This window comes from Lycorma delicatula, chromosome 3 (genome assembly GCF_047948215.1).
Source record: "Lycorma delicatula isolate Av1 chromosome 3, ASM4794821v1, whole genome shotgun sequence".
NCBI lineage: Eukaryota > Metazoa > Arthropoda > Insecta > Hemiptera > Fulgoridae > Lycorma > Lycorma delicatula.
Window position 1 is genome coordinate 41,318,171 of NC_134457.1, and position 12,504 is coordinate 41,330,674.

General features: G+C 30.7%; 1 protein-coding gene and 1 long non-coding RNA gene across 7 annotated transcripts in view; one reads left to right on the top strand and one right to left on the bottom strand.

The window, feature by feature from the left end:
- The window catches only part of LOC142321534 (uncharacterized), an 81,536-nt gene that overhangs the window by 55,498 nt on the left and 13,534 nt on the right, over window positions 1-12,504 (top strand). The window lies entirely within an intron of this gene.
- Sap-r (prosaposin) overlaps window positions 1-12,504 on the bottom strand; it is a 176,897-nt gene that overhangs the window by 10,268 nt on the left and 154,125 nt on the right. The gene's annotated exons all lie outside the window — the stretch shown is intronic.

A 12,504-nucleotide genomic window follows, 5' to 3' on the forward strand; every position in this document is an offset into this window, starting at 1 on the left:
ATATATATGACCCATATTCAGAAGTCATCAAAAATTGGTTAATCCAGTCAGAAGAAATTAAGCAAAATGATAACAAGAAAAAGCAAAAAATTAGGTATAATAACTGCACTCCCAAATACCTACTAAAGTAATGGTACCACTGATAATACAAGAGTGTGATTTGAGGCCAGAAAAAAACACTCCTTCCTTTACGAAGATTTGAATAAGACCAAACTCTATCAGAAACTACCTTAGCTACCAGAGGGGCATTAAATTAAGTGAAAAAATTTACCTACCTTTAAGAAAAATGTTGAAATGTGGAACCTCTGGTAGTAAGTAGAATTTACTACTACTCCTCTGGGAGGTACAAATCTTTAATAAGGTTTGTACCTCCCTACCATCTTGACCAAAATTAAATTGCATCAATGCTTCATACACAAATATCATCATGTCAAACTGATCCAGTCTGAAGGTATCATGCAAAAAACGGTGAACATACCCCTAATTTAATTTTTCAATAACAAAATTGTGTTTTCTGGTTAAAAAGGGATCATAGAATATCAAGATCTAGAAAAACCCTGACTTACAAAATTTGACCCAGTTAGCAAGCTCTCCCTTACATATCCTTATAACCACGCAGTAGGGTATGTAGAACTAGCACTCCAAGAAAAATATTTATAATGTAGGTATGAGTAGACTTATATGTAGACTATATGTTTCAGTAAGTTTTTAGTTACACTAACATCAAAACCAAACTTTCATTTTTTTTTATGATAAAATTTATTGCTAGTTTATAAACAACTTAGTATTTTGAATAATACAATTTCATAAAAAAAGACATAGTCCACCAAGAATAAAATTGCCTACTATCCAGAACAATTGAGCGACAGAAAAAGTGTTGAGATATGTGCTTGACTGATGTATTTGGTGACTCACTTCTATTTCCCCCTCTCAATATGTATATCAGTCTAAAAGAATTTTAATTTTGGTGAATATTTTAAACTTCAGTAGAAACTCTGACTGAATGGTTCATAGATAATTGAACATTCTACAGATTATCAATTCAAGAATGTAAATAAGTGATTCTTTGGGAAGTCTCTTTTCTAAGGTGGTTTTTTAATTTCCAGATGAAATCCAGGCTTTCTTGCAACATTTGTTTTTTATTGTACCTCATCAACACAAAGTTTTTGGTCAGTTATCTACTCTTTTATCCTGATTAAAATGCCACAATTTCTAACTAGAATTGTAGGAGCAGGATACCTACCTCTGATGCCTGATAGAACTTTGAAACTGTCCTATAAAAGTTGTTAGTTTCAAGCTGCAGTTCATCTGTGGATAAATTCTCCTTTCTTATCATCCACCTTCTTTAAAATATCTTTGATCAATTTTTTCCTCTCTTAGATTGTGTAGATATAGGATAGACAACTGAGTTCATGTTGAGAAAGCTAGGTAGGACCCTTGCGATCTGGTGAGGAGGGGTGTGTCACGGCAGATGGTTAATGCTTGCCTTCTCATTTGGAAATTTGAATGTTTAATGCTATATGCTTTCAGAGACCATTTATCAGCCATCATTTTATTTTTAAGTTCTAATTAACACCACATTCTAGCCTGGTGATCCATGGATAATCTTGAATAATGAATGGATAATCTGAATCTCAGCAGGCAGATTCATGACATGAGCAAGGAGTGATATTTATCCAGGCTCTGAATCAAGAAAGTTACAAAAAAATCTGTTATGAATCAATTTCTCTGGAAGGGGCAGCTAAAATGAACGTCTTCCCTTTCTGGTGGCTACAAAATAGATTATATCACTAAAGAGCAAGGGGATTTTCAAGCCCTCCTAAAATACAAGGGTAAATCAAATATTAACGAGATTTTATTTTTAATATAAATTTATTTATTGAAAAATAAAAGGAAAACATATTTTATTTTTTTACATAGTTTCCTACTTTAGAAATACATTTTTCCCAGCCAGAAGGAAGGTTTTTATTGCAGCATTGTAGAATGAAGCTGGTTGAATCAGGAGCCAATTTTGCACGAATCCCTCCATGCCCTCATCATCTTCAAATCATTGCCCTCCTAGAGCTTCTTTAAGCAGTCCAAAAAAATGAAAATCACAGAGTGATAGGTTCGGGCTGTAGGGAGGATGATCAAGTTGAGTTCAGTGCATTTCTTCTAGTTTTGAGAGCATTAGAGCTGCAATATGGGGCCTGGCGTGGAGGAGGATGGCCTCTCAAATTGGTCAGTCTCATCTTTTGCGGTGATACGCAGCCCTCATCTTGTTCAACAGCTTGCAATAGTAAGCAGCATTGATTGCGCATTGCTCATGCAAAAAAAACAATGAGCAAAATGCCTCACCGGTCGAAAAAATGGTTGAAAGAACCTTGCCAGCTGACAGTCGAGTCTTGGCTTTCACTGGGGCTGCCTCGCCTTTCCACCACCACTCAATACTGGCTTGTTTTGACTAGGGAGAATGTAGTGGTGGACTCACGCTTTGTCGCAGGTGATAATCTGACTCAAAAATGCATCACCTTCTTTCGCAAAGCTTGCTAAGACTCTGACAGACCTCCAAATGTCTCAACTTCTGATCTGCAGTCAAACGGGACCCATCATAAAATGTGTATCAGATGACGGAACTCTGGCACACACTTCATAGAACTGTAGGTCGTTTGTGATGATAGCTTGACAGCTCTCATAACTTATTCTGACCTGTTGTGGAATTTCAGATCCTCTCACACCTGTCGATCGTCTTCAAGAATGTCTTGAACTGTGCAAATGTTTTCATCTGTAATGCTGGTCCGAGGAGGGCAATTGTGTTTCTGATTTTCCACTCGTTCTTGCTCTTCCTTGAACTCTCTATCATATGAGTCCTTGACAATGTTTGGTCCCCGAACTGTGCAGTCAATCTCTGGGAAATTTCCATCGAACTCCTTCATGATAAAGAAATTTTATAATTATGCATTGCGCAGTGGAGGGGTGCAACTGTTGCTCTGATATCATGAGCGTTACTGACGAATTGGTTGAAAGTGTGGAAATGCCTGCACTCCCCACTCCTAATAACCCCACCCAAGCAAATTAAAAGCGCAGGCCAAGTCCTACCAACCATAGACATTCAGGAATAAAAATCCCGTTTATATTTGATTTACCCTCGTATAAACAGTAGTTGCTTAATTTTATTCTTCTCTCTAATGTCACATTGAGGAATTATCTTTTAACATCAAATTATGTTCAAAAAGAAGCAGAGTTAAGAGCCATGACTGGATCTATTCACTGCATCAGATGCTTGCTAGTGAACACATTATGTGTTATTGAAAGCCATCCATATTTCAGCATCAACATGTATATATATGTGTTTACAGAAGCAAACTAACAAGCTATCATGCACATATATTTTTTAAAAAATTGAATAAATTTTTTTTTTAATGGACTATGTACATTATATATATTCCATGTTTTGATGTACTAATTTTCTAATAAGTTTTCATTAATACTAGACAAACGAGCAAAAGAATACTAGTTGAGTTGTTTCTTATCTTAACATATTGTTGTTTATAACTGTTGTAAAAACATGTAAACATTTGTTAATGTAAAAACAAAATTTAATTTATGTTTTCCTTTTTTTTCATTTCATTCATAAAATGTTACATATTACAATTGTGATTAGTTTGGTTTTAAGTTGCTCTCTCTTATAATAAGTATTACTCTCACAGAAATCTCTTTATATCTCAGGTGTTTTACACATGTAACAGCCATTAGAAAAACAAGGCAGATGATGTAAAATGAAACTCAAATGTATAAATTCCTTTATGTCAAGAACATAAATTTCTAAGCGGTGCATTATACATACACTAGCTCTATGTAATGGAAATTTTTCCTCCATACAGAAAAGGTAAAATGTACTTAAAAATATTTTATCATTATTTACTGTACAATAAAATGTATCATGCTATTTTATGGATTATTCTTGGCATAGAATTTAACATTTTCATCCAAAGAATGAGGCATTTAAAGGAAAAAATATAAATTAAAACTGTGTATACAATGTTACGTTGTTCCAAGTGCAGATTTTCATTTCTCATTATTTGTTTTCAAATAATATTCTGTAAATACTGCTGAGAAAAAAGATATCATGATATGGAAATAAGGTGGGAAATTGATGATTCATCCATGTAGAACTATTGGCATGTAAGTTGGCACAAAAAACTATTAGTATTCAGCAAACATTTGGCATGATACTAGGCTGACTGAAAACATTGTCAGTTTAATATAGATGATATTTATAAACAAAAATACATATGATGCTATTTAATTAAAACTAGTTTAGTACTCCAGTTAATATTATTATTTTAAAATACTTTAAATAATTATTTTTTCTACTCATTTTATTGCTATAGCTTGTACAAATTCTGACATTGCTGTCATCAGTAGATTCTAAAGAGCTCATGTCTGATTCTGAATTCACATTTATCACAAAGTTGTCAATGTGCACAATGTATAAATGTTCATTTTCAATGTATTTTTTTCAACGCTGACAACATGATTGCAGACATTGATCCACTCAACTTCAAACACTTTATGAGATTCCTCTTCGGCTAACTTAAGAATGTCCGACATGTTAAAAAGTTATATTTCTTTTAGCTACTTGTCCTTTCACTTGACTCATTTCAATGGCATTTAAGTCAGGGTGATAAGATGGGAACCATAGAACTGTGACCATAATTTTCAAAAATGTTATCTATTAGAAATTTCTTTTGATTTTTGTGTAATTTTATATCCTACAATTCAGTCTTTGACATAGGAGGAGAACAGTTAATTCGTTGTTCAGCTAACCATTACATCATATTGCTTTCTAAAGTGTTAGAATTTGACTGTTTTTGTAGCAGAATGTTGTGATACGATGTGTTATCTAGTACAATGACTGACTGAGGTGGCAAGTTGGGAATATACTTCTCCCGTAACCATCTTGTTTACTTTTTGGAATCCATCAATTTGTGATAATCTTCTTTCTTATTTGACTCATTACATAAGTAAAGCATGTTAATGAATTCTTTATTACAGCCAGAATGAACAATTATTAATAGTGAGCTCTTGGATACTGGTGTTTTCAGACACTCATAAAGGTTTGTTGTAGGTACCCATGATTCGATCATCCTTCTTTGTGAAACAGGGAAATTTGTCAGAGAAATTTCATTCTTTACAATTTAATGTCATGCCGTTCAACAGTACATTCTGGTTGTCTTCTGTTTTTTTCCATCTAAATCCAATTTTATTTAATATTCTCTTTACAGATCTTTCACTCTCTTTTAAATTAATTTCACTTTTGCGGGCTTTTTGAATAATTCTCTTCACAGTAGAAATGCATTTTTCGATTACATAAAATGTCTCAAAGCATCCGTGTCACACAAATCTAAATTGCGCACAGTACTGGGGTGATTTTTTTTCTTCAGTGAAACGAACATAGATGGCTTCTTAGTTTCAGTTCATTTTGATACTTTTGTCACTTGAACAAACCGTATTCACCACTTCAGTTTTCCTCACTATTCCGGTTCTGGGATTGATTTGTAAAAAGAGATTGCAGACCCTGAATACAATTCCCCTCCCCTGACTACGACCTACTGTACCTTTTCCTCCTAACTTGGATATTTTAAAAGAAAATAACTGTACTGAAATACTAAAAATTTAAATGACTGAATTTATGACAAAGCCTTAAATGAAAACAATACAACAAATAATAAAAATAAATCACTAACAGCTACTTACTTCATTAAGTAAAATGTACACTGCAATAAATGTTTCTATAATAACCACTTCTAGAACATAATGACAAGTGATGTGTGACATATGATTCTTTACAGCGCAATGATTAGAATAGATTAAAAGTAAGTAAATGAAATTCTTAGAATTGCGTGTTATGTTACATATTAATAACACATTAGTCATGTATGATTCTATTATTATTAGTTGCTATACAACAGGAAGTAGGCCTATATCACAACATCAATATATAATTTTGAAAAATTATATATTGATGTATACAACATTTAAATACACTACACCAAGTTTATGAAACCTGTTTTTTATATATTACCATGCCACAAAATACATAGAAAGTGACAGTGTTTTTAGTTTGCTTACAACAGAGGTCAATGTGTGCAAAATGCTAGTACATAAAATTTCAGTCAATGCATCAACATATCTGCCAATAAATTTAGGGACCTTAAAATAGGACAAACAAACCTACCCAGAGAGTTACTCAAATCTGCCCTACATAATGGTTACGGGACAATTCTTAAAGATCTCTATGTATCATAACACATGGTGGAAACAATATACAAGGGCTATTCAGAAAGTAACTTCTGATTTTTTATTAGAGAAACAGTTTATTATATACATCTTATAGCTATTTTTCTACATAATTGTTGTCCAAATTAAGCCACTTGTCATATCTATACACAAGTTTCTTAATACCCTTGTCAAATAAAATTCTGCTAAATTCACAGTAATACTCTTTTTCAACTCCTTATCACTTAGAAAATGCTAAGTCGCTAACATTTCTTCATTTTTGGGAAAAGATGAAAATGACTGGGAAGTCCATTCAAATTGAGAAGAAACATACAAAATAAACAATGCAGCATGGTGAGTTCAGGTATAGTTTTTCTTCATGATGGTGCTTGTCTGCATACTGCAGTACACACTCAACATCAAATTAACAGTTTGAAATGGGAGTTGTTTAACCATACTCCATCCACACAGCCCTGATTTGTTTCCCAGTGATTATCACCTTTTCCCAAAAATGAAGAAATGTTTAGCAACTCAGCGTTTTGAAAATGATAAGGAATTAAAAAAACAGTGTTATTACCAGGTTTAATTTACGGATGGCAGATTTTTAAGATGAGGATGCTCAAAAACTTGTTTACAGATATGACAAGTACCTTAATTTGGATGGAAATTATAGAGAGAAGCAGCTTTAAAATGTTTATAATAAATTGTTTTTTTTTTTAATAACAAATTGGAAGTTAATTTGCGAATAGCTCTCATATAATTGATGAGTGTGTAGCGATCAGCTGAAATATATGATTCAAAAAATTACTTTTCGTTAAGATACTTGAGCAGCATTTGATAGTATGCAGTGGTTTCCCGAAGAAAACTCTTGTCCATATCTACAGTTGTATAACATGTGGAGTATTCAACAGAAGATTAAACTGTTCATCCAAATTACACTGGAGAATTAGAATATGATAAATTTTCTCAAGTCTTTCAATTCATCCACAAGATTATTTTTCATCATATTGTATTACACTGGGATAACCTAACTTCCTAATCACTTAGGAAATGCGTATGTTAAAGATACTAATAATCTTTGAAGTGAGTGAGGTTATTTAACACAACTTTTATATTACTGTGACATCATTAATGCAAAATGAAATTCAATGATTGAGAAAGAAGACACAGTATATAAATGAACAAACCATTTAATAAATTGTACTATATGAGGTGCTACTCAAAAGTTCCCAAACTTTGAATGTGGCAACTGAACCAAATGTATTACAGTTGCACAGATAGTGCAAGCTCTACTTCATATTAGTCAGCATGTCTTGCTACGTGTACATTTGTATAAAATGTAATGAGATTAAAGAGTAACAAATTCTACTTCAAACTTTGCAAGATAGTCATAGAAATTCACCAGCATCAATAATGATAATGAGCATTCAGGTTATCCTTCCAACTGAAAACATTCCTCAAATTGAAAAAGTGTTAATCACACACAAATCCTTAAAAAAAAAGGAGAACAAACAATTGAATTTGTGACTTTGTAAGCCTACACACAAATCCTTAAAAAATCAAAGGAGAACAAACAATTGAATTTGTGACATTGTAAGCCTATCATATCGTGATTGGCAATAAGTTCAGTCCCTGAAGCTCAACATTTGGCATATTGCTGAAAAACATTTTCAACTGCTGCTAATCATTTAACAAAAAGAGCACTGTTTTCAAGTTTGCTTTGGGCTGAAAGAACTACCCAGATCTAATTCAAACTTTATATCCATCATCATTCACAACTATACCATGAAACAAAGTAGGCAGGTCATTGCAGTAGAAGAATCCTCACAGCTGACGAAAGTAACACTGGTTCAAAGCAACACATCAAGTTTGATTTACTTTTTCGACTCTTATGACAATATGTATAAAGGGTTTCTTCCACCAGCTCAAACTATAAATAAAAATTTTTTGAGAGTTCTGATGGAGCTCAGAGAAGATATCCAGTACTAATAACCTGGCAAGTTTCAAACAAATCTTCTTTCCAGCATCACGATAATGCACCAACCAATATGTCACTCGTTTGGTACCTAATAAATATGACACATGATTCTTAAACAGACGATTAGGTTTTTCAAAGATTGTGAGACTGATTTATTGGTAGAGCACAATTATACATCTCTATTGATTTGTAAATAGAGTTAGAATTTAGGAAGTCTGTGCTGGCTTATGAGAAAAGCAGGCGGCGAACAAGGGACGTGAGATGACAGTGAAAATAATTAAAGTTTGTTTAGTGAGAGGTAAAAGAATCAAGGAGATGATGCTTTTATGCAACAGTGGGACTTTTAGAAAGACAAAATAAATTTTCTTGGTTGATGTGCTGAACTATTTCTCTGAAATTTTATTGCCATTAAACAGTATACGAGACCAAGCTCCACTGTTGCAGATTTATGGAGGCATACAATCTGATCAATGATGATAAAAATATCTGATCACCAGTTGTTAATCATAAGCTGAATTTTTTCAATATGGAAACACAAGTACACACTCTTAACATGTTATGAAAAGGGTATCTGGTTAAGATGAAATGTGTGGCACTCATCTGGAAATGCTTATGTAAATTACTTATAAATCTGTATAAATTTATGTGGGATTTCAGTCACAAATTATGGGTTAGAAGAGTTTGGTAAGATATTAAACGTTTTCACAGCGATTTTTGGTGAATAAAGAGTTATTACACTTACTAAATGTCATTTCATTTTGTTTTGTAGGGTCTCATTTTGGTTGGCCTTCAATCTTTATTACATTTTACTTTTATTTCAATAATATTTTAACTTTTAAGTCAATGTTATTTTCTTAAATAGAAATAAAGTTAATAATTATTTGTTTCTGTTAAAATGCTGAACTTGTGGAATGATTTTCATAATTCATATCAGCTCTTTCTTACAGGCTTGTGCAATATGCCATCAAATTCCTAATTTGTCATTTTTTTAGGAGAATAAGTTTTCATACTAAAGAGCGAGAGAGAGAGAGAGAGAGAGAGAGATTGAGTGATTGATTTAATTGCTACTTCCCCTCAAAATAAATGCAGTGGAACGCTGATTATCTTGATTGGCCTTTGCAAGACTGAAATAACTGGAAAATTAAAAAAAGTTTTGTCATTTGTACTGGACATATCATTCTAATGTTTAATGAACATCACATTTAATAAAAAGACAAAAATATAAAAAATAAATGTATTCCGCTAAAATTCGAAGTGCTGTATGAATTACAAAAAGTCAATAAAAAAACCCAGTAAAAACAAAAAATCAATAAAAATATATTTTCTATTGAAGCAAGCATACTTGTTTAGATTTTTTAGTGTATTAACTTTTTTTATCTGCTTAGTGTGGATGTAAGTAGTACAGATACTTGGATATCTGTAAAATTGGCACTGTACATTTCTGAATATGATATTAATAAAACTCTTCAAAAACGCTATTAATTACAATTAAGTTTTTCAAATCCAAATATTTCAGTTAATATTGAACCAATTTTCACCATTCAAAAATAGTGGTTTTAGAATCTTCTAAAGATTTTATCTTGTCTATTTTTCTCTTCATTTTTCAAACTTTGTAGTATGATAAAGAAATTAAGATAAAAATATTAATGTACACTTTTGTTTTTCATATCGATGTCAAGGTTGTTAGAAGAGGCATAATAAGTCATTAGATTCCATATCTGGAATTTCCAGTTATAAAAATTAAATTTTATAATATACTATTATTTTTATACTTTATCTTGTTCCAATGACAGCATATGATAACATCCAAAAAGGAAATTTTACTAAATGTACTTCTCTACTCTTATTTATTTCAAACAATAGTTTTATATTGATATTTTACATTAATCCTCCAGTTTCTTGGGCCTTTGTTCAGCTCAGTTGTATGTTATACACCCTCATGCAAGCCTGTTATCAATCCCAACCACAGCTTGACAATAACAATAGCCAAGAAGACGTTTTGGTACAATCTAATAATCTAGAATAATGGATAAATTATTACTTTATATATATCATTTAAAAGTATTTTTTTATAAGTAAGAGGTTTTTTTTAAGCGGAACAGCATTGAATCCAAGTTAAGGATAAGTCAATTTATTAAATTTTATAACAAATGAAAATTATTTTTATTTATTAGTAAATAAAAGTAAAATAATATACACTAGATTATATTTGAGCAGTGACGCAGAAATATAGACTACAAAAAGTAAACTTTTTTTTATAAATCTCACAAAATTACACACCCTGTGAATTTTTGCATAAGGTTGTATATTTAGAGATTAATGTAGAGAATGTATGTATAATGAGCAATGGTGTAATGTCAAATTGCTGTTCGTCAGTAATAAAATTTACAAATCCAGGCGACTCTTAATTTTAAACTCAAATGCATGGTAAATGAAATATACTAAACCACATTTACACAAGATGATTTCTGAAAGTTCTATTTCTCAGTTGAATTTTATTATAATCTGTCAATTTTAGGTAATAAATGTTCAATTTCTGAAAATTAGTTTGGTTACAATGGTACATTTAAGTAACATGGGATTGAAACTGTCATCTACAAGATTAAATAACTTGTTTCAATCTTAACTAATATTAATGAAAACATTATTTTGTAAACATTTCTAAATTGTTCCATTCTATACTGATTCGTGCCAAAAAATGTTTTCATGATGTTTTAATTTTGAAATAAAAACTGAATAAATGATAACTGAGATATCTAGATTCCTGACTGGTAACAATAGTTGGATGACTAGATTTCATAAATTTTCTAAATATTTTATATTTCAATTGAATTGTATCACTCATTTTAATCGCTACGATTAAATATATGATCATATCTGAAATTTTGTATATCAAGAAATATCTTTCTCGATCTATTATAATATTTTAGTCTTTCATTGCTGTGAAAATCAATAATGAAATCTAAAATATCAATATTTATATATTGATTAACTGTTTATCTCATGTTATATATTTTTGGTCAGGTGAAATTTACAGTAATCCATAATTTAAAAAAAATATTCAACTTTTGTTTTATTTTCACAGGTTGTAATTCTATACATCAGGAAGTAATTTTTCCACTTAAAAATTCTTACACACTTTTGCCAACTTTGTAAATTATTGATAATTTAAATATAATTAACTGATAAATAACAAATTAATTTTATTTGTCTAACTTGATTAATTCTGTTACTGTCCATATTAAAATGTTTTCATACAGATTCAACATTTGAATATGAATAATGAAAGTGGTATATAAAATTTATATATACTTAGCCTCTAAATTCTGACATTTATTGGCTCTGATCAGTGTTAATTTATTTACTACTAATGTACGTATCATTAGTGAATGATGTTATTATAAAGTTCTGTTTAATTTTATAGCACACTATAATTCTGTGCATAAGATGAAACATTCACACTACTACTCTTCAGAAATTTGTACAAGAAATTTTTTTCACCTTTGCTAATAATATTTGTAAAATTTAATCTAATTTGTTTACTTGTATCAGATCCTATACTCAAATAATATTTAAGAAGGTATAGTATTCTCTTCTTGAGAAGAAAAAATCCAGATGATACTGAATAAAAACCTGATTATGGGGTAGAAAACAATAATCAAAAATCTTTGTTACACTTAACATCTACTTTTTAACTTTTTCAAATGTTATACAACAAATTACAATTAAATTTAACAACCTTTTATTTCAATGTTACGATACATATTCAGTTAAGCACTAATAAAAAAAAATGCATATTCACTGCTTTGTACAGAGATAAATATTCATCTTCAATTCTGAATTAATAATATATATATAGAATTGTAAAATAAAAGTGTAATGCTGTATTACTGAAAAATTCAATATTCATATTTAGATCAATGGAGTGACTGTTTCCAAATCTCCACAAAGGTCTGATCTTCTCCAGTCATTTTGTAATTCTTCATTTCATCCAGTGCATAAAAAAAGAACAGTACTTAAAATCTAGAAATAACAGATGATATATACTAGATCAAACCAGAAAACTGAAATGAATTTGAAAAACTTAAAAAATGCTATTAATTGGATAGCAGATGCTTATAGTGAAATTAAAATAGAAACTCTAAAACAAAAATAATGAAAAGTAAGCATTATTTATTCTGAAGAGACTGATATAAACCATTTGTGAGTGTAGTTCAACATATAACACGTTTAACCACTTTAGTATATAGAAAATACTGGATTGC